The sequence below is a fragment of the Rhinopithecus roxellana genome, chromosome 16, assembly GCF_007565055.1.
Source record: "Rhinopithecus roxellana isolate Shanxi Qingling chromosome 16, ASM756505v1, whole genome shotgun sequence".
Lineage (NCBI taxonomy): Eukaryota > Metazoa > Chordata > Mammalia > Primates > Cercopithecidae > Rhinopithecus > Rhinopithecus roxellana.
In genome coordinates, this window is record NC_044564.1 from 24726820 (window position 1) to 24745825 (window position 19006).

Consider the following 19006-nt stretch of genomic DNA (forward strand, 5'->3'; position numbering starts at 1 on the left):
ACCTACTCCAGAGGCTGAGGCAGGAGAATCACTTGAACCTGGGAGGCAGAGGTTGCAGTGAGTTGAGCTCACGCCATTGCACTCCAGCCTGGGCAACAAGAACAAAATTTCCTCTCAAAAAAAAGAAACAACAATTAAGCAAACGCAGAAAAAAAAAAAAGAAAAAACCTCCAAAGAAAATGGAGACTAGCCTATCAGATATTAAAATATTAGAAGATACAACACTGAAAACTGTGTTGTATTGGTACAGATACAGATTAATGGAACAAAGTAGAAATCCCTAAAAATACCCAAAATACAAACATTTGGTATATAATAAAGCTGTTTTTAAAAATCAAGTCATGGGACAACTGGGTAGTCATCTAGAAAAAAGTAAAATCCGATGCTTGCTTCACACTGCATACCAAAATAAATTCCAGATGGATCAAAGGTATAGTAACATTATGCAACTGACCAAATGTAGAAATACTATTTTCACTCTACACATACAGCTAGTGAGCCAAAATAACCTAATTCTAAGACTTCAAATCTAAGAAAATACTTGGCTTATGAAAAACTCAGAAAATGAAGGGTTTTTTTTTTTTTTTAAGTCAAGATGCTGTAATACATGTTTTCTCACTAAATGGATTTAGTCTTAATTTTTTCTTTTCTTTTTTTTTGAGACAAGGTCTCACTCTGTCACCCAGACTGGAATGCAGTGGCACAATCTTGACCCACTGCAGCCTCAACCTCCTGCGCTCAAGCGATCATCCCACTTCAGCCTCCAGAGTAGCTGGGACCACCCAACACCACGCTCAGCTAATTTTTTGTAGAGATGGGATTTTGCCGTGTTGCTCAGGCTTAGTCTTAATTTTCAAATGAAGTTTTACCAGTTATTAATTGTAAGGTATACTTAAGGCTTATAAGCAAAGCAACTAGTGTCTACAACCAAACCGCCCTGAACGCTCCTGATCTTGTCTGATCTCAGAAGCAGCGTTAAGCCTGGTTAGTACTTGGAAGGGAGAAACACAACTAGTGACTGAATACAAAGTTCATTTCACATAGTTTAATAAAAAACAGATTACAGTTGAAAAGCAACTCCCTAAAAAATTACAAAGTGACAAATAAGTACATACAGAGATAAAATAGTATTGTAAAAGCAAATTATTGACCCAAACTGATTTTTTTTTTCTTTGAGATGGAGTCTCACTCTGTCGCCAGGCTGGAGTGCAGTGGCGCGATCTTGGCTCACTGCAACCTCTGCCTCCCGGGTTCAAGCGATTCTCCTGTGTCAGCCTCCTGAGTAGCTGGGACTACAGGCGCCCACCGCCACACCTGGCTAATTTTTGTACTTTTAGTAGAGACGGGGTTTCACCATATTGGCCAGGCTGGTCTCAATCTCTTGACCTCGTGATCCTCCCGCCTCAGCCTCCCAAAGTGCTGCGATTACAGACATGAGCCACTGTGTCCTGCCGACCCAATCTGATTTCTTAAGAACTGCAGCTAATTCCAAAATGGGTCAATAAAATCCAGACAAAGATTTTCCTCAGCTCTGGTCTCCTCTTAATCTTCCAACCATCCAGTACAGTGTCTAATCTTTAGCAGGGGTGGCTTTTCACTTACTCTCTCCCTTCAAACTTCCTGAAAATTTAATAGATAATTGTATAACTAATAATTCTACCCAATATGTAATTTGAGAATACAACTAGATGAAACAATATCTTTAAAATGAAAAAGCTAAAACAATAATCTCTGATAGTTACCAAAAAAACTGAAATTATAAGTCTTACAAGACTACCATAATGGAAGTACAGGAAAGTAACGATCAGTTAAAAATCAGAATGGGAGTCATGACATCAAAGCATTAGTCAGGGCTGGGTGTGGCTGCTCAGGCCTGTAATCCCAGCACTTTGGGAGACTGGAGGATCACTTGAGCCCAGGAGTTCAAGACTAGCCTGAGCAACATAGTGACAACCTGTCTCTACAAAAAATACAAAAACTGGCCATGTGTGGTGGCACACACCTGTAGTCTCAGCTACTCAGGAGCGTGAGGCGGGGGACCACCTGAGCCTGGGGAGGTCGAAGCTGCAGTGAATAGTGATGGCACCACTGCACTGCAGCCTGCACTCTCACTCTGGGTAACAGAGTGAGACTTTGTCTCAAAAAAATAAAAATAAAAAATAAAAGCATTAGCCAATCAGAAATTTCAAGTCAGCATCTTAACCAATTCATTACAATTTACTTAAAGTATTTTATTCAGAGAGTTCGGTAAAAGTGCAGTGTCCTCAAGAGGAAATCTGACCACGAACCTATCAATTTAATTCTTGCAACTGAATAAACACTGGTTGGCAAAAAAATAATGTCAAGAAGTTATTGAACCAAAAATATTTCCTTCCCAACTCCAAAAATCATATCACAATTCATACCAGAAGGCAAGAAAGACAAGAGCACCCTGGACAATTAAAAGACTTGTAGAACCAGTAAAAACCTCTGAAATAAACAAAAGAACTTTTAGGGCTTCTTCCATAAAATGAGACTACTGGAATAAATGATCTCTGGAATTCTTTCCAGAATTAAAGGACTAGAGATAGATTATTTTCTAACTATGAATTTCACTGGTTTTTCTAGTCTTAAACATATAAAAAAGATAGCACAAGACTTCATCTTAATTCCGAGGGCACATAAAAACAAACGGGTTTTCTTCTAAAAAAAAAAAAAAAAATTGGGTGTGGACTGTGTATACTTAACTCAGAAAGACAAGTATACTTGACTCAGCAAATATGTACCATTCACACCCTTTTTTTTTTTTAAGAAGAAAATCCTTACTATTTGACACTATTTTACACTACAAGTAACTAATACAATACTAACGGGTTAGTTTTTTGTTGTTGCTGTCTTGAGACAGAGTCTTGCTCTGTCCTCTGCACTCTGGAGTGTAGCAGTGAGATTCTTGTGCCTCAGCCTCCCGAGTAGCTGGGATTACAGGTGTGTGTCATCACACCCAGCTAATTTTTGTATTTTTAGTACAGACAGGGTTTCACCATGTTGCCCAGGCTGGTCTCAAACTCCTGACCTCAAGTGATCCGCCTGCTGTGGCCTCCTAAAATGCTGGGATTGCAGGCATGAACCACCATGCCCAGTCTCTAACTGGTTAATTTTAAAACAAAAAGAAGTTACCAGACTAGAAGCTATTAATTTAACCTGAAATAAGTAATCGCAAACATAACTTTTTGTTCTTCTTGGAGTCTTCAAACTCAGTGGATTGTATCATTCTGTTTCCATCATGTGAAACCTGAATGATTTTTCCCACAGAAGTAAGTAATAGAGTCTTGTTCACAAAACTTGAAAACTCAAATCCCCAGGGGAACATTGTAGGACTAAAGGAAAAACAATGTAAGGATGGAACAACTTCACACGGTGTCAGAGATTTATGGGGAGAGAAAAAGGGTTCTTAAATAATTTCACATGCTTATGAAATATGTGTATGCTAAAATAAATACCAGAACAGATGTTTTTAAAGTTCTATTAAATATTTAAGAAACAGATTATTCCTATTTTATTTAACCTATTCCAACACATAAAACGGGAACAAATATATACTTGCAGCTTATCAATTTATTCAGGATTTGTTTATTGTCTGTCTTCCCCACTAGCCTTTAAGCACTACGAGGACAAATACCACTTCTGTCTCATTCACCATTACACCAAGCATAGTGCCTGGACACAGTAGTGCTCAGTAAGTCCTGCTGAATGAATGTTGCTGAATTTCAAGTTCTCATATGAGATCAGCATAATACTGATATCAAAAACTGACAGAAAAAAGACAAAAAAGAACCAGAAATAAAAGCATATTTAATTTTTGTTAATCCTTGTTTTTAGAGACAGGGTCTTGCTCTGTTGCCCAGGTTGGAGTGAAGTGGCATGAACATAGCTCACTGTAGCCTCAAACTCCTGAGCCCAAAAGATCCTCCTGCCTCAGCCTCCCAAGTATCTGGGACTACAGGAATGCACCACCACACCCAGCTGATTATTTATGTTTTATCCGTACGTACCCAAATCCTAGTAGTAGCAAATTAAACCGCAAAATCCTAACTGTAGCAAACTTTCAGAAAAAGTGATTCAGTTTCCTTCAACACAAAAAGAGCAAGATGAAAAGAGAACCTACAGAATGAAAAAGATCTTAACGAACACATCTCAAGCAATCACAACTTACAGACCCTATTTGAGTCCCAATCCAAATACATGAGGAAAAAACAATAAAACAATTAAGAAAACATGAATATTTGATAGTATGTTAGAGAATACGTTCATTTTCTATAGGTAGGATAATGCTATTATAGTAATTTATGTGATCTTTCAGAGATATACAAAAATAACTTGACAGATTAAATGATATGACTGGGATTTGCTCTAAAATAACTGGGCAGAGGGTATGTATATAAAATTAGATTGACAGTTATTGGGGCTGTATGGTGTTATGATATACACATATACGGACATCGACACACACACACACACACACACAGGTTTTTGACTATAGTTCCTGGCCCATAACACCCACAGCCCTTGTTAGAGTCTTTTGTTATAATATTACGTATGTCAGGCCTCAAAGGCCACAACTGTCCTAAGGTAGAACTCTATCTCTTCCAATACCCCTTTCTCATTGTAGGTCCTAAGCCCCTCTCCAGGCAGGGCAGGGTGGCTAACTCCTATAATCCCAGCATTTTGGGAGGCTGAGGCGGGAGGATCACTTGAGGTCAGGAGTTTGAGACCAGCCTTACCAACATGGTGAAACCCCATCTCTACTAAAAATACAAAAATTAGCTGGGTGTGGTGGTGCATGCCTATAATCCCAGCTACTCGGAGGTGGAGGTTGCAGTGACCCAAGATGATGCCACCGTAGTCCAGCTGGGCAACAGAGTGAAAGTGTCTCAAAAAAAAAAAAAAGGGGGAGAGGGAGAGTCCCACTCTGTACTCTGGGAGAAGGAATGCTGACATCATGAAGCTTCCATAAAAACTTAAGAGGACTGGATTTGGAGAGCTTCCGGCTAGTTGAACACCTGGATGGAGGTTCGTGGATGGTGACGCCCCAGAGAGGACATAGAAAGTCAGTGCACCTTCCCCCATACCTTGCCAGACAAATCTCTTCACTGTATACTTTGCAATAGTCTTTAGAATAAATCAGTAAAAATAAAAGAGTTTCTCTGAGTTCTGTGAAACACTCTAGCAAATTAAACAAACCCAAAGAGAGGATCAAGGGAACTCCAACACGAGTGAAGCTGGTGGTCAGAAGTACTTGAGGCCCAGACTTGTGACTGATGAGTGCTAGGGGGCAATCTTGGAGACTGCGCATTCAACCAGTGGGATCTGACACTATCTCCAGGTAGGTAGCGTCAGCATTGAACTGCAGAACACCCAACTGGTGTCAGCTAATTGGTGTGTGGGGAAAATTGCCCACACACTTGGCCACAGAATTCTTTTTCTGTGTTGGTAATTGCTGTGGTGGTGTGTGAGTAGAAAAAAATAAGAGTTTTGATAAAGCAGGACATATCTACATTTTTGTTGTTGTTGTTGTGACAGAGTCTCAGTCTGCCACCCAGGCTGGACTGCAGTGGCACGATCTCAGCTCACTGCAACCTCTGCCTCCGGGGTTCAAGTGATTCTCCTGCCTCAGTATCCCAAGTAGCTGGAATTACAGGTGCACACCACCACACCCGTTAATTTTTGTATTTTTAGTAGAGATGGGGTTTCACCATGTTGGCCAGGCTGGTCTTGAACTTACTGACCTTCAGGTGATCTGGCTACCTAGCCCTCCCAAAGAACAGGGATTACAGGCATGAGCCACCATGCCCAGCTGAATCTACTTTCATGAGTTTGGAACTTTCTAAAATAAAGAACTAAAACAAGGCTGGGTGCCGTGGCTCACACCGGTAATCCCAGCACTTTGGGAGGCCAAGACTGGTGGATCACCTGACGTCAGGAGTTCGAGACCAGCCTGACCAACATGGAGAAACCCCATCTCTACTAAAAATACAAAAAATTAGCCAGGCATGGTGGCGCAAGCCTGTAATCCCAGCTACTCACTCAGGAGGCTGAGGCAGGAGAATCACTTGAACCCGGGAGGCGAAGATTGCGATGAGCCAAGATCACGCCATCACACTCCAGCCTGGGCAACAAGAGCGAAACTCCATCTCAAAAAAAAAAAAAAAAAAAAAAAAAAAAAATCACAAAAGCCTATACACAGTTTAACTTTTTTTTTTTTTTTGAGACGGAGTCTCGCTGTGTCGCCCAGGCTGGAGTGCAGTGGCCGGATCTCAGCTCACTGCAAGCTCCGCCTCCCGGGTTTACGCCATTCTCCTGCCTCAGCCTCCCGAGTAGCTGGGACCACAGGCACATGTCACCACGCCCGGCTAATTTTTTTTTTTTTGTATTTTTAGTAGAGACGGAGTTTCACCATGTTAGCCAGGATGGTCTCGATCTCCTGACCTCGTGATCCGCCAGTCTCGACCTCCCAAAGTGCTGGGATTACGGGCATGAGCCACCACGCCCAGCCAACATTTTCATAAAGTTCACAATTAAGCAAAAATAAACAGTATATTATTTAGGAATATATATAATGTGGTTTATAAAAGGAAGGAAGTGATAAACCCAAAATTCAGGAGAACAGCTAACCCTGTAGAGTAGTAAAAGGATAGGATAGGACAGAAACAGACAAATAAATAAACAGTAATGTACTGGTAATGCTCTAGTTTTCAAGACAATAAGCTTGCAAATGTTTATCATTATGCCTCATAACTTAGATGTTTTACATTCATATTTTTTCTATATGTTAAACATCATACAATGAAAAACTGTAAAGCATACAGCTCTAGATGCTACAAATTCTGTTTGGCAAAAATTAATAGTATTAGATCAGGTTAGCAAACTAAACATCTATCCATTCCAATCATAATCTCTTAAAAAATAAAATCGTAATAGCACTAACCAACCCCCTCCTAAGAGGGTGGTTTCTAAAAGTTATCAAGACACCACAAATGAAGTCGCTACAAAGGAATGAAGATCAGATTGACAGAGAAACAAGCCCTATTCTCTGGAGAAATGACAGATTCTAAGGCCAAGGCCAATCTGAAAGCGCTCTCAATGGCCAAAGATAAAACAACTTGAGCAATAAAATAAATCAATGTGGGACTTTAATCCAAAATATAAACTAAATACTTAAGTCCATACTGATTTCATATAATTGAGACAGGTACTTTACCTGTGTATTTTTCCAAAAATCCACAAGCCCAGTCTAATTATAAGGAAAATAACAGACAAAACCAAATTGGGGACCCTTCTACAAAATACCTGACCAGTTTTCCCCAAAGCTGTCAAATAAATTACCGGGGGGCAGGGGAAGGACTAAGAAACCATCACAGATCAGAAGAAACTAAGAAGACATGACAACTAAACACAATTTAGTTATCCTAGATTGGATCCTGAAATCAAAAAAAAAAAAAATTGTAGAAAACCTGTGTTGGCTGTGGTGGTTCACACCTGTAATCTCAGTACTTTGCAAGGCCAAGGCAGAAGGATCAGATCTCTTCAGCCCAGGAGCTCCAGACCAGCCAGGGCATTAATGGTGAAACCCAGTCTCTACAAAAAATAAAATAAAATAAAATAAGTCAGGCCATGGTGGCACGTGCCTGCAGTCCCAGCTATTAGGGAGGCTGAGGCAGGAGGATCACCTGAGCCAGGGGTGATCGAGGTTGCAGTAAGACGTGATCACAACACTGTACTCCAGCCTGGAGAGACACAAAGAGACCCTGTCTCAAAAAAAGAAAGAGAGGGAAAAAAAAGAAAAAAAGAAAAACGGGAAATCTAAATACAGTCCAGAGTTTAGCTGATACTAATGTACCAAGGTAGGTTTTTCAGTTTTGACAAATATACCATGGTAATGTAAGACAGTTAACATTAGGGAAAACTGAGTTAGGAATAGCCAGGAACTCTCTGTACTCCGTATTATCTCTGAAAATGTTCTGTAAATATAAAATTATTCCAAAACAGAAATAGGGTCTCAAAAAAATTAAAATTAAAAATAAATAATAGGCTGGGCACGGTGGTTCACGCGTGTAATCCCAGCACTGTGGGAGGCCAAGCCAGGCGGATCACGAGGTCAGGAGTTTGAAACCATCCTGGCTAACACAGTGAAACCCTGTCTCTACTAAAAACCCAAAAACTTAGCCAGGCGTGGTGGTGTGCCCCCGTAGTCCCGGCTACTCGGGAGGCTGAGGCAGGAGAATTGCTTGAACCCGGGAGGCAGAGGTTGCAGTGAGCCGAAATCGCGCCACTGCACTCCAGCCTGGGCGACAGAGCGAGACTCCATCTCAAATAAATAAATAAATAAATAAATAAATAATAAAAACAAGTCCAAGAACATGATGGTGGAATAGGAGGTCCAGGTTCTAGTTACTATCACAGAAATGCCCATTAGTAATTATCCACAGACAAGAATACCTTTGTGAAAATTCCAGAGCCTAGGCCGGGCGCGGTGGCTCACGCCTGTAATCCCAGCACTTTGGGAGGCTGAGGTGGGCGGATCACGAGATCAGGAGATCAAGACCATCCTGGCTAACACGGTGAAACCCCGTCTCTACTAAAAATACAAAAAATTAGCCGGGCGTGGTGGCAGGCACCTGTAGTCCCAGCTACTCGGGAGGCTGAGGCAGGAGAATGGCGGGAACCCGGGAGGCGGAGCTTGCGCCACTCACTCCAGCCTGGGCGACAGAGCTAGACTCCGCCTCAAAAAAAAAAAAAAAAAAAGAAAATTCCAGAGCCTAGTGCTTAAGCACTCCCTTGGAGCACAAATACCAAAAGCCACATTAGAAGGGTAAAAGTGACTTGACTTTTTGACTGCATCGCCCCTCACCAGGCCCACATGGGGCCAGAGAGTGATCCCCTGGGCCTACAGTTTCTGCAGTGGGAAAATGAGAGCCCGAGGCAGACGGGCTTCCCCAACTTTCCCGGGTGCTTCCCAGGAGATCCACGTCTGTCGTGCCTCACAGGGAAGAAATGGGAGGGCTACACCACTGGAGTCAGCTAGGAACAAAGAAGGGGGTGGGGCTCACACCAACCAGTATGCGAATCATGACAATGCGAATCATGACAACGAGACCACATCCCTGCCAGTGGCCTCACCCAACCAGAGAGCCCAACCAGCAGCTCTGCCCATCTACAGCATATCTATCCAACAAGCACAGTCAACAGTTGTCCCTGGGTTGACTCCTGTGCCAGTGGTCCAGTCTGACCTCAGCTGAGCACAGCCTATGGCCTCACCTAATCGTATAGCTGTATCTCCAACTCCAAAGGACCAGATAGTCCAACCAGACAGCCCGGCCACAGAACCCATCTAAACTTGGAGCAGGGCCAGCAGCCCTATCCAGGCAAAAAATTCAGCCAATGTCTCCATTCAACAGCAAAACACAACATACAACCCCACCTGATTGCAGAATGCAGCCTATAGTCCTACCCATCCTGACCGGGGAAATTCCAGAGTGCAGCCTGCAGCCCTCCTCAATCACAGAGCAGCCTGGCCTAAACATGGAGCCCAGCCAGCTGTCCCTCCTAACCTGAGAGCCCAGCCAACAGACCTGCACTGGCCTCAGACCCCAGAGACAAGCCCCACCTAACCTCAGAGTATGGGCAGCTACCAAGTTCAACCAGAGATTCCAGCAGCAAGCCCTGCTTGCCCACAGGTACTACCAGCTGACCCATCCAGAACCCCAGGCTAGGCTGACTGCTGAAGGTCTTTCCTCACAGAAATGAACTGGTAAAGACTAAAAGAGGTGACTACTTCCTCAAATGCACAGAAACCAACACAAGGACAAAAAGATCATTAAGAATCAAGGAGGGGCCAGGCGCGGTGGCTCATGCCTGTAATCCCAGCACTTTGGGAGGCCGAGGCAGGCAGATCACGAGGTCAGGAGATTGAGACCATCCTGGCTAACATGGCGAAACCCCCTCTCTACTAAAACATATAAAAACTGAGCCAGGCGTGGTGGCGGGCGCCTGTAGTCTGAGGCAGGAGAATGGCGTGAACCCGGAAGGCGGAGCTTGCAGTGAGCCAAGATCATGTCACTGTACTCCAGCCTGGGCGACAGGGCGAGACCCCATCCCAAAAAAAAAAAAAAGAAAAAAGAATCAAGGAGGCCAGCTGTGGCGGCTCACGCCTGTAATCCCAGTATTTTGGGAGGCTGAGGCAGGTGGATCACCTGTGGTCAGGAGTTCAAGACCAGCCTGGCCAACATGGTGAAACCCCATCTCTACTAAAACTACAAAAATTAGCCAGGCATGGTAGCACATGCTTGTAACCCCAGCTACTGGGGAGGCTGAGGCAGGACAATTGTTTGAACCCAGGAGGCAGAGACTACAGTGAGCTGAGATCGTGCCACTGCACTCCAGCCTAGGCAACAGAGCAAAACTCTGTCTCAAAAGAAAAAAAAAAAAAAAAAAAGAAGAAGAACCAAGGAAACATGATACCATAAAAGAAAATGAATAAAATGCCAAAAAACAACCCTAAAGAAATGGAGATCTATAGAACTGACTGACAAAGAATTCAGAATAATCCTCTTGGCCAGGTGCAGTGGCTCTCACTTGTAAACCCAGGACTTTCAGAGGCCAAGGCAGACAGACTGCTTGAGCCCAGTCAGTTCGAGACCAGCACAACATAGTGAAACCCGTCTCTATAAAAGAAAATAAAAATTTTAATAAAAATTAAAATAAATAAATAAATAATCCTCTTAAAGAAGGTCCGTGAACTACAATAAAACACAAATAACCAGCCAGGCACAGTGGCTCACGACTGTAATTCCAGCACTTTGGGAGGCCAAGGCAGGTGGATCACAAGGTCAAGAGTTCAAGGCCAGCCTGGCCAACATAGTGAAACCCCATCTCTACTAAAAATATAAAAATTAGCCGGGTGTGGTGGCACACACCTGTAGTCCCAGCTACTCAGGAGGCTGAGGCAGGAGAATCACTTGAACCCAGGAGGTGGAGGTTGCAGTGAGCCGAGATTGTCACTGCTCTCCAGCCTGGGTGACAGAGTGAGACTCCGTCTCAATTAAACACACACACACACACACACACACACACACAAAAACAATATTAGAGAGCCAATACATGAACAAAATGAAAACAAAGAAACAAATAATAAAAACCAAATCTTAGAGTTGAAGAATATAATGAGTGAACCAAATAATTCAATAGAAAACTTCAACAGCAGACTCAATCAAGCTGAAGAATCAGTGAAGCTGGGTATGATGGCTCACGCTTGTAATCCCAGTGCTTTGGGAGGCTGAGACAGGAGGATCACTTGAGGCCAAAAGTTCAAGATAAGCCGGGGCAACATAGTAAGACCCCATCTATATTAAAAAAATTTTTTTAGGTCAGGTGCCATGGCTCACGCCTGTAATCCCAGCACTTTGGGAGGCTGAGTAGGGCAGATCACCTGAGGTCAGGAGTTCAAGACCAGCCTGGTCAACACAGCAAAACCTTATCTCTACTAAAAATACAAAAAATTAGCTGGGCGTGGTGGTGCACACCTGTAATTCCAGCTACTCGGGAGGCTGAGGCAGGAGAATCGCTTGAACCCCGGAGGCAGAGATTGCAGTGAGCTGAGATCGCGCCATTGCACTCCAGCCTGGGCAATAAGAGTGAAATTCCGTCTCCAAAAAAAAATTTTTTTTTAATTAGCCAAGCTTATTGGCGCACACTTATGGTCCCAGCTACTCAAGAGGCTGAGGTAGGAGGATAAACTTCAGCCTGAGAGGTCGAGACTGCAGTGAGCCATGACCACACCACTGCACTACAGCATAGGGGTCAGAGCAAGACCTGGTCTCAAAATAATAATTAACAAATAAATAAAAAGCCAGCAGCTTTTTATAGAAACTTGGCAAACTAATTTCAAAAATCACATGGAGCCAGACATGGTAGCATGTTTGTGTAGTTGCAGCTACTCAGGAGACTGAGGTGGAAGGATCACTTGAGCCCAAAAGTTGGACAGGCCAGCCTAGGCAACATAGTGAGACTCTATCTCAAAAAAACAAACAAACAAACAAACAAAAACACACATAGCAAAAATTTGTATAGAAATCCAAAGGACCTACAATCTTACAACTTTGAGAAACTTTCTTTTCTGATTTCAAAATTTATTATACAGCTATGATTATCAAGATAGTGTGATATTGGCATAAAGATAGACAAATACATCAATAGAATAGAACAGGTCCAAATATAAATATGGAAGAAATATTTTAGAAAGGGTAAACTTTTCAACAAAAAGTGCTAAAATAGATACCTATGTGCAAACAAAAAAAATCTTCCGTTCACATGACATCATACATAATTAAGTCAAAACTAATCATAGACAAAAAAGTCAAACCTAAAAGTGTAAAACTTCAAAAAGAGAACATCTTCCTGACCTTAGATTAAGCAAAAATTCTTAGATATAACAACAAAAGCACAAACCATAAAGGAAAAACTAAAGGGGACTTCAACGAAATCAAAAACTTCTTATGAGACACTGTTAGAGGAAAAAAAAAAAATTTACCTGAATGTATGAAATACATTTTAAAAGACCTCTGTTCTCTTCTGAATCTACTAGTGAAAAGACAAAAGAAAAAAAAAAATCTGTGTATGTATACGCACAGAAAAAAAGATAAAAATATACAGGGATGAATAAAGTAAGTTTGAGTAAGAAATGTCAGGGGTCAAGTCTCAGTTTTGCAACTTACTAGGTTACATATCCCTTGCACAAATTAACATCTGAGTTTTAATCAATAAAATGCGAATAATAGGCTGGTCCACTGGTAGTGGCTCATCAGAACTTATTCACAGCAGTGTTACTAACATTAGTATACAATCCCCCACTGCTAAATTTGACTGGCTTAAAAAAGAAAAATAAAATAGGCATAATAGCAACTATCTCATAAAGTTATTGTAAGGATCAAATGAGATAATGCATACAAAGTGCTTAGAACAATCTGAACACATGGCATAATGTTTTCAATAAATGTGAGCTCCACAAATATTTTATACAAATATTCTAACAGTGGATATTTCCAATGGTGGCTTAAAGAAAATTTTTATTTTCTTTTTATACATCTCTGTATTCTAACTTCTCAAAATAGCTATTACATATTCTTAGCAATATAATTTTTAGCCCTCAAAATGAATAAAAAATGAAACAAATAAACCTAACTGTACATAAAATTAGTAAAATGACCAGAGGATATAATTATTTGAAGTGACTTTAGAACTCAGTACTCTAATTGCATACATCAGTAAAATATATTTGTAGTGTTATGACATATATTGGTTTTCATCCACTGTTCCTGGTTCATAATTCCCACAGCCCTAGTTACAGTCTTCTGATAGAGTATTGGGTGTGTTAGGTCTCAGGGGCAGGTCTCACGAAACAAAACCTCTTCCTCTGCCCTACTTTCACCTGCCTCAAGAAAGAACTATAATCTTTCCCCACCTTTCTCACTGTGGGTCTTAACACCCACCCCAGCGAGGGGACTGCCCTATACCCTGAGAGAAGGCATGCTGACATCATGAAGCTTCCACAAAAGCCCAAGAGGATTGGGTTCAGAGAGCTTCTGGAGAGCTGAACACCTGGAGGTTCCTGGATGGTGGCACCCAAGAAGGGTAGAGAAGCTCCACACCTCTTCCCCCATACCTTGCTCTATTGCTCTTGCTCTTGCTTCATCGATATCCTTTGTAAGATCCTTCAGAATAAACAAATAAATTTCAGTGTTTCCCTGAGTTCTGTGAGATGCTCCAGCAAATTAACTAAACCCAAAGAGTAGATTGTGGAACACCAACATGAAGACAGTGGGTCATAAGATACAGGGCCCCAGACAGGAAACCGGTGTCCAGGGGTGTGCGGGCAGTCTTGAAGACTGAGCCCCCAACCTGAATTGAATTGGAGAACACCCAGCTGGTGTCCACTGCTTGGTGCACAGGGGAAAAACCCCCACACTTTTGGTCACAGATGTGTTCTATGTTGATTATTGTTGTGGTGGTGTGAGAGTGGAGGAAGAATGTGGTCTGAGAGTTTCCCCTACACAATATTTTTATTTTATTATTATTATTATTTTTTTTTTTGAGACAAAGAGTCTTACTCTGTCACCCAGGCTGGAGCGCGGTGGCACGACCTTAGCTCACTGCAACCTCCACCTCCTGGGTTCGAGTGATCCTCCTGTCTCAGCCTCCTGAGTAACTGGGATTACAGGCATGTGCCACCACACCTGGCTAATTTTTGTATTTTTAGTAGAGACGGGGTTTCACCATGTTGGTCAGGCTGGTCTCACACTCCTGACCTCATGATCTGCCCGCCTCAGCCTTCAAAGTGCTGGGATTACATGCGTGAGCCACCATGCCTGGCCTGAACTTTAGATCTTTCAACTCATTGTCCACAGTTCTGCCATTACAATACAAGCTCTCATAGCAAAACGCACTATTTAAAAAGTTTATACAGGCCGGGGAACATGGCTCATGCCTGTAATCCCAGCACTTTAGGAGGCCATGGTGGGAGGATCACTTGAGGTCAGGAATTAGAGACTAACCTGGGCAACACAGCAAAACCCCGTCACTAAAAAAAACTTTTTTAATTAAAAAAACTTAAAATAAAAACAAAAAGTCCAAGGCTGAGAGAGGTTGGTTTTTAAATAGGAAAGCTGAACTAGGACTTTTTTTGTTCGCAAATCCACTTTTACTTTTCATTAGTTTAAATCCTTGAGGGGTACAACATCATGTGAATTCTGTGTCCAATGGTCTTAGCAGGAAGATTCCTTTGGAATTTGGCACGGACCATGTCTGTTTCCATGGGTGCAAATTACCTTTCCACAGATTACTCTGGTTTTGTTTGGTTTGCCACCAGGAGTCACTGTGTTGTTCTTTGCTTTGTATACATAAGCACAAATCCCTTGCCCAATAGAATTCAGTTTCATCTCAGGCATAAACACCTTCAATTTAAAAACAGTTATGCGCTCTCTTTGATTCTGGAGACCCCACTTTTAGCAAACAAAAAATGGCCTTGGACCACAGCATTGCAGACACATTTGCCTTTTAGAAGTCCTATTCCCAACAAGCCTCTAAAGGCTTCAAGATGGTGGAAAAAGTAAACTACAACTTTCGATCTTTCAACTCACTGTCCAGAGTTCTGCCATTACAATATAATCTCTCATGGCTAAAGACACTATTTTAAAAGTTTACACAGGCCAGGCACAGTGAATCACACCCACAATCCTGGTGCTTTAGGAGGCCACGGTGGGAGGACTGCTTGAGGCCAGAAATTTCAGACCAGTGAACATACTGAGAATAATAAATAAATATACTCTCAAGCCCACACCAGAGCTACTGACTCAGAATCTACATTTTAATAATACATCCAGGTTATCCATACACACACTAAAACTTTGAGAATCACTGATGTAAAACAGTGCTGTCCAACAGAACTTTCTACACTGATTGAAATATTTTATATCTCCATTGTCAATGTTGGAGACATATCAGACAGGGCAGATATAGAATGTCTCAAATTAGAACTGCACCTAAACATAATTTCTTATACTACTAAATGAAATAAATCTCCATTACCCTAATACATATATTCTTCCACTAAATATAATGCCAATAATATATCCAAAGCAGGCTGGGCACTGTGACTCACGCCTGTAATCCCAACACTTTGGGAGGCTGAGGCAGGTGGATCACTTGAACTTAGGAGTTGGAGACCAGCCTGTGCAACATGACGAAACCCCATCTCTACGAAAAATAAAAAAAAAAAAAAAAGAGCTGGGCATGGTGGCATGAGGCCGCAGTCCCAACTACTCAGGAGACTAAGGTAGGAGAATCACCTGAACCGGGGAAGTCAAGGGTGCAGGGAACTGTGACTGCATCACTGCATTCTAGCCTGGGCAACAGAGCAAGACCCTGTCTCAAAAAAAAAAGAAAAGAAAAGAAAAGAAAAGACAGAAAGGAAAAAAGATTCACTATTAAATTACAAGAACTGCGGGGCATGGTGGCTCAAGTCTGTAATCCCAGCACTTCGGGAGGATGAGGAAGGTGGATCCCCTGAGATGAGGAGTTCGAGATCAGCCTGGCCAACATGGTGAAACCCCATCTCCACTAAAAATACAAAAAATTAGCCAGGCTTGGTGGTGAGGGCCTGTAAACCCAGCTACTCAGGAGGCTGAGGCAGGAGAATGACTTGAACCCGGGAGGCAGAGGTTGCAGTGAGCCGAGACCGCACCACTGTACTTCAGCCTGGGTGACAGAGCAAGACTCCGTCTCAAAAAATAAACAAACAAATAAATTACAAGAACTAGCTAATAGGCCGGGCGCGGTGGCTCACGCCTGTAATCCCAGCACTTTGGGAGGCCGAGATGGGTGGATCACGAGGTCAGGAGATCGAGACCATCCTGGCTAACACGGTGAAACCCCGTCTCTACTAAAAATACAAAAAACTAGCCAGGTGAGGTGGCCGGCGCCTGTAGTCCCAGCTACTCGGGAGGCTGAGGCAGGAGAATGGCGTAAACCCGGGAGGCGGAGCTTGCAGTGAGCTAAGATCCGGCCACTGCACTCCAGCCTGGGAGACAGAGCAAGACTCCGTCTCAAAAAAAAAAAAAAAAAAAAAGAACTAGCTAATATTTCTTCTTCAAGAAAACGGATAAGACAGGACATAAACAATTAAACACCTTCCATGATTTTTGTTTAAGATTTTAATATAAAGTTTTTTTTAACTTTTAAGTTCAGGTGTACATGTGAAGGTTTGTTACACAGGTAAACTTGTGTCATGGGGGTTTCTTGTACAGATTATTTCGTCACCCAGGTATTAAGCCTAGTACCCGTTAGTAATTTTTCCTGATCCTCTCCCTCCTATTTTTGCGAAAGTATTTTCAGAAAACAAAAGTTGTTAAGTTTGTTTCCTTTTGCTAGAATATCTCAGAAATACAGTAAACCTTTGATGAAAAAATGAAATATTTCCGGCCAGGCACAGTGGTTCATGTCTGTAATCCCAGCACTTTGGGAGCTGAGGTGGGTGGATCATCTGAGGTCGGGAATTCAAGTCCAGCCAGACCAACACGGAGAAGCCCCATGTCTATTAAAAACACAAAATTAGCCGGGCATGGTGGAGCATGCCTGTAATCCCAGCTACTCAGGAGGCTGAGGCAGGAGAACTGCTTGAACCCAGGAGGCGGAGGGTGCGGTGAGCCAAGATTGCGCCATTGCACTCCAGCCTGGGCAACAAGAGCAAAATTCCATCTCAAAAAATAATAATAATAATTAAATATTTCCAATTTTGAAAGTTCACAAACTACCCCTAAAGTCTGCTCCAACAGTAATTTTTAATTTGGCTGACCATTTGACCCTGAATTCCACCCATGAAGCCAGATCACTTCTCTCATAAGGTGTGCTATAAGACACAATGATCGGCCAAGAGAATCACTTGAACCCTGGAGGCGGAGGTTGCAATGAGTCAAGATTACGCCACACTCCAAGCTAGGCGACAGAGCGAGACTCTGTCTTTAAAATAAAATAAAAATATATACATAATGATCTACTAGAAGAAAGAAATGGGGAAGTTACTGCCCATATCCTTCCCTGTGAAACTACTGAAGGAAATGTTAACACTCCCAAACTATAGAAAGATTTTAGGATTAGGAAGATTCCATTCTTACCAATAAGGCTGCAAACCCCACCTGGGACCAAGACCATGATGATGAGATAAAGCAAAAGACAGGCAAAGCCAGCCTAATCTTTTTTATTATTTTTTCTTTTTTTGAGATGGAGTTTCTCTCTTGTCGCCCAGGCTGGAGTGCAATGGTGTGATCTTGGCTCACCAAACCTCTGCCTCTCGGCTTCAAGCAATTCTCCTGCCTCAGCCTCCTGAGTAGCTGGGATTACAGGAATCCACCACCATGCTTAGCTAGTTTTTGTATTTTAAGTAGAGACAGGGTTTCACCATGTTGGCCAGGCTGGTCTCAAACTCCTGACCTCAGGTGGTCCGCATGCCTCAGCCTCCCAAAGTGCTGGGATTACAGGTGTGAGCCACCACACCCGGCCCAAAATGGCCTAATCTTGAGTTTTCAATAGGTTATTAAAGGAGGTTGGGAATAGGCCAGTGGTAGTAACAACAAAGAAGGCAGGGAGTTAAAAGGTAGCTGAAAGTGCCAGGCATGGTGGTTCATGTCTGTAATCCCAGCACTTGGAGAGGCCGAAGCTCAAGAATCACTTGAGCCCAGGCATTTAAGACCAACCTGGGTTAACAGGGCAATATCCCATTTCTTTAAAAAAAAAAAAAAAAAAAAAAAAAGCTAAAGACTAAGATTAGCTAGCATTCAAATCGTTTAACTTTGTTGCTCTCTTCTATTTACCCATCAAATCTAATGGTAACTAAAAATTTCCTGTTACACTTCTCTGTATTTCATGAGGGACACTTTAAACTGTGGTATTTACATAACTAAGGATTCCCAATGATCTAAGAGCATGCCTTTCATAAATGTCAAAGGCATACTATATATCACTAAACAGTATTTGTAGTGTATTTTTAATCTGGTGGTTGTTTTATATTTCTTTTTTTTTTTTTCAGTGAACCCAGATTACTCAGGAGATGTTTTATATTTCAGTGTGATCTTTGCCCACATCAAATATTCGACTCCTTAGAAGAACAATTCCTAAAGTCAAAGTAATCACTAATCTTCTCACGGAAAAAAGAAAACATGGTTTTTAGCAGCTTTAATACACAACATAGAAAAATCAATGCCACCAAGATGTATATATGTATTTATACATATAACTTAAGTCATAAGGGTTTAATGGTAAGTAGGAGACACACAAGTCCAAGGAATTGGACAGTTTCTTTTTTTAAAAAAAAAAAAAAAAGCAAAAAACATTCTTCTAAGATGTTTCCATATCAACTCTTCCACAATCCACAATTATTCTTGATAAGATAGGAGACACACAAGTCCAAGGAACTGAACAG

At 42.0% G+C, this 19006-nt stretch overlaps 1 protein-coding gene across 3 annotated transcripts in view; it reads right to left on the reverse strand.

Annotated features, from left to right (window-relative positions):
• The window catches only part of UBAP1 (ubiquitin associated protein 1), a 75571-nt gene that overhangs the window by 49025 nt on the left and 7540 nt on the right, over positions 1–19006 (reverse strand). Inside the window, exon 2 of one of the 3 annotated variants that reach the window (XM_010385769.2) lies at positions 7516–7614. The exons of the other annotated variants lie outside the window; for them this stretch is intronic. The gene's annotated coding sequence lies outside the window, so the exon portion shown is untranslated. The remainder of the gene's footprint in view (positions 1–7515; positions 7615–19006) is intronic. 3 annotated transcript variants of the gene reach the window in all.